General features: G+C 33.9%; 1 long non-coding RNA gene across 1 annotated transcript; it reads left to right on the top strand.

Moving 5' to 3' along the window:
- Positions 1–1,409: 1,409 nt before the first annotated feature.
- Positions 1,410–3,386, top strand: LOC132722405 (uncharacterized). The gene is made up of 3 exons (XR_009624606.1): positions 1,410–1,797; positions 2,424–2,474; positions 3,246–3,386. It is a non-coding gene; the product is annotated as an uncharacterized LOC132722405 (long non-coding RNA).
- The last annotated feature ends 1,327 nt before the right edge of the window (positions 3,387–4,713 follow it).

The following is a 4,713-nucleotide window of genomic DNA, read 5'->3' as shown; positions in this document are numbered from 1 at the left end:
CTACAATACTTCTCATTGATATTTTGACCTGTTGACTTAAGTACTAATATTGACTGCCAAAAGGTTGTATTTTACATAAAATTGACTGTCACATAGTAGTATTAGGTATTTGTGTTGTTTGTTTTGAATTCAAAGAGCAAATCATACTAAAGAAAAAAGGGTCATTATAAGTCCGAAACTCGATGGTACTATCGGCAGAAATTCGATTGTTGTGGTCTGATTATCGATAGTGATTTTTGAGTCTGATACCCAACACTAGTCTACATAATCTTTTGAAAATCCATTCAGTGGAGTCTGAAAACTGTCTAGGATAAAAATCAGCAATAGTATTATCTATCCCTGCAACATGTCCTGCTGAAATGAAAATGTTCTTCGGCAAACACCAGTGCCAACTATCTGATGCCAATGTATCTTAGTCCAAAGAGGCCATACCTCCCATGTCTAGAATATATGTTACAGCAGTAACAGAATCACCCTGAAATTGTATATGTATGTTTGTGCTCTTTGAATACAAAGTTTGTAGAGAAAAGAAAATTGTTAGTTATTCTAAATAATTAATATGATATTGCAATTCTAATGATGACCATCTACCCTGAGTAACCTTTCCAGACATTAAGAGGTCAACACAGCCAAAACCTGTAAGCAAAGCATCTGTCCTAAAATAAAAATCAACCTTATTCAGTCTTATTTGCTTACCATTTTTAGCTTTTAAATTGTTCAACCACCAGTTTAAGTCATCTTTACTTTTTTCAGACAATTTAATCTAAACTTTGATCTAAACCTCTAAAGCCCTCTATTAAACAAAAGAAAATAAAGAAATGGCCCCTTAGTCAATTTAAATGCCATGTCCGTCTGTCCGTCCTCTTTTCTTGTATGGGACATAACGAGAGGTATCAAGCATGAAACTTTGTAGGTAAATAGATCTTGCATTGGGTAGATGTGGCAGTGGCATAAGAACCGATAACTCTGCCTTGCCTTATTTAGAGTCATTGCCCTTTGTTCATTTTTGTGTCGCCTCTACGGAGTAGTGGCCACATATAAGGGATCACTTGCTCCGTCGTCTGTCGCATACCGTCTGTCTGTCCGTCACAAAACTTGTCCGGACTAACTTCTCATAAACTAACTGGTGCAAATTTCATCCAAACTTTACAGGAATGATCAGTAACCAAGTCTAGTTGTGCATATTGTCAGCATTTTCCCGGTTCAATGATTTTTTGTCAGAGTTATTGCCGCTTTAATAATTTTTATTTTTAAAGTTTGTCCGGACTACTTCTCATTATACCACTAATGCAATTTCAATGAAACTTTACAGGATTGATCTGTAGCTCAAGTCCTTGCGCATATTGCACGGGTTTTCCGGTTGAATGATTTTTGGCCGAGTTATGGCCCTTTGATAAAAAAGGTGTGTTTTTGTATTCATTGTGCGAAGCAGAATGAATACAGAGTTATAAGTACAATCTCAAAAAAAGGTAGGCAGAGTGGATTTGCTGAACAGCATCCATCCGCTTATACGTCCGTGACATAAAGTAGTTCATGATTTGCACTTAAATCGCTTTAAGCATACGCTAAGCGATGACTTATCCGTCCCAATGTTGCAAAAAATTATGTTAAAGTTTTTTCTACCCGAAAATCATGCACTTTATTCATGTTTGACATCTAAAAACATCGATAAAAATTTCCTGTATTTCTACGCTACAAATTATTATTAACGCATGCGCAGACTCACAATAATTTATCCAAGAGAACAACACGTAAGAGAAATTGCTCAGGAAAGAATCAACAACCATCGCACATATTGTAAGTAAATATATTTGAGTTATTGTTTTTTTTTCATTGATTATCACTTTTATATATTTATTCATTACATAACTTGACGAGTATTTTACGGGAAATTTGAATAAACGGCCAAGTTCAAAAAACACTTTGATTGACTCGGCCGCTCGTCATTTTGTCATTTACGTAATTTTCCCTATAATTCGAAATGAAAGTGTTAGAATGTTTCGATTTGAGACCCAACTTATCCACTGATTTTGATCATTGTCATGTTTTTTTGTTGTTTACTCGTGTGTCACGTAACTTGGTCATAACATAAACACAAACACGAGGTTGACCCCACTTTTGAGAATTGGCCCATTGTTGACAATAGCGTGAAAGGCGTTTGTTATTATCTATTTCATCACTTTCTTTTCGTTAGAAAATGTGGTTAATGAGCTGCTTTTTTAGAGTTTTTGTATTTGGTTGTTGAAATATTAACAATTTCATTATGTAAGGTTCGCGCCATAAACATGACTCATACCGGAAGTTCCTTTGTTTGTTTACGACCGGAAGTCGCTTATGTTCAAAAATTAAATAAGAATCAAAATTACATGAAGGATTTAAAGTTAGATTGATGTGGTAAATGCTGTATAATATTTATTTTCCAGGTTGACTGTAACCTTTTTGTCGTGGGTATTGTAGCGGATATTCCTTGTGACGTAAGTAAATCTATATACTGGTAACAATAATTTTTTTATTATGAAAATTGCAGAGGCAGTCGGTGTGTGGTTTTGATACATAAAATGATCATGATATCTGCCACTTGCTTTGATGCCTAAGTTTAAGTTCAATTTGTTTTATCAACACATGTATATTGTTGTATCTAAGCTAGGACAGTCGTCTGTGGTTTTATATTAGTAGAGGTGATTCAGCCATCTTTGTTTTTTACTAACTGGGTCTTGCTAAAGTGAAAGTATGCCAAAATTCATACAAGTTTAGATTACCAATATCTACATCATACTGCTTTAAAATTGTTAACGATTCCTTTAAGTATACATTAAAGAGCCAGCTATGAAATACAAGGGGAATCCAGGAACCAGTATTTAGCTTTTATTGAATAGACCCCTTTGTTCTTTTACATGTCTGGATTTCTGAGTACAGCTCTAGGTAGGTTGGAAACACTAAAAGTGTCTCTAAACAATCCCAAGGGTGTAACCCTATATTAAATCCAGGATCTCGGGAGTGATAATCCTTCACTTCCTAGGGCAACTCTAAAAGAATCAAATATAGAAGCTACTGCTGTGGTCAAAGTAGCAGAAAAAGTGAGAAATGTACAGAAGGGAGGTAACTCCTGTACCAGAAATTATTGATAAAATTAATATGGCAGATAATCATCGTATGCATTCGCCTTTAAATATTTTTCTTATTTAAACAAGTAAAATGGTTTTGGATGGTTTTGAAAATGAAAATCTCTAAATTGATATTTTCAGGGAAATAAAAGATTATTTACTTTAATATTCACTTGGAAAGGCTGGTACATGTAGCTAGAAAAAGTACAGTATAAGATTAAAGAAAGACTAGAAGATTATTACAAACAACAGGTACTTATATAATATTTAATGTATATTTCACAAACCAAACTGTTTTCCAAAAAAAAAAATGAATGAAAACATGCATTTTTACCAGTGTCACCACGGGTCAGATTAACAGACCCATTCCAGTGGCAAAATAATACCAAATATGCTTTTTTTCTTTTCCAAAGTTTAGAAAAAAATCATAAGTCAAAATTCCGTTATCAAAGGTGACAATTTTTCTTCATTCCATTTCAATCCAATATGGTACCAGACAGATGATGTTCAGAAACACATTCCATTGTCAATTTTTTATGTATTTTTTATGCTTTTGAATGATATACAATTTGTTGGCATTAACAACTTTGTACATGGTACTAAAATATTTTTCCCAATCAAGATGCAAAATTTCTTAACCCATTACTTCATGAGCAATTTTTGTGAAAATGGCTGTTTCCATTGAAAAGTCTCCCGTTACAAGTTCAAATTGCTATAATACTATAAAAACTGCTTCAACACTAATTCAAACTTGGCACAAATGTTGACTGGACCATTGCCCTTGCAACAACATGCTCAGGCTTAAATTTTCTGTTTTCCCATGGCAACGAGGGGACATCTCAAAATTGCCCAAAATCACTACTTTGCCTCGATTTTTTTCAGTCAAAAATTGATTTCAAAGTGATGCCACTTCTCAATGGATTGAGATATAGTCAAATGCTTTTCAGCGTTGTTACACGTTACCTTATGATCAATCTGGGGTCATTTACAGCCTCTCACAAGTCCAAAATTTTCTTGGCATCATGCTTAGAATGGTTTCACACAGGTCAGTAAGACCGGTGGTACACAATGTACTGTCTGCACATATGTGTCAGAAAAAATATCACAAAAAGGAATTTAAGTATTACTATGAGTATTTATTAAAGAAATTGTATTTCAAATATATTTAAAATAGTATTATTGAAAGTCATTTTGTATGACAGACACACAAATCTAGTGCTCTGCATTATAAATGTAAGAAGAGACAAATAAGATAAGCATTTTTTTGCAAATTATTGCACTTCATATAATTTTTATTGCTTTTTATGCCACCGCAGCATCTGCGATGCGGTGGCATATAGCGATTCACCTGTGTGTGTGTGTGTGTGTGTGTTTGTGTGTGTGTTTGTGTGTGTGTTATATAGATTATATAGTGAACTTAAAAAATCTTCTTGTGAAAAACCACTAGTCCAATTTCAACCAAACTTGGCAGGATTGATCCTTGGGTGAAGGGCTTCCAAAGATTGTTCAAAGAATTTAATTCCATGCAAGAAATCTGGTTGCCATGGCAACAAAAAAGGAATTATAAGAATAAATTTAAAAAATCTTCTTCTAAAGACCAAAAAGGCCT

This window comes from Ruditapes philippinarum, unplaced genomic scaffold (genome assembly GCF_026571515.1).
Source record: "Ruditapes philippinarum isolate M1 unplaced genomic scaffold, ASM2657151v2 ctg14729_1_1_1_1, whole genome shotgun sequence".
Taxonomy (NCBI): domain Eukaryota; kingdom Metazoa; phylum Mollusca; class Bivalvia; order Venerida; family Veneridae; genus Ruditapes; species Ruditapes philippinarum.
Note: the sequence above shows the minus strand (reverse complement) of the source record. Positions and strands in the feature narration are given on the sequence as shown.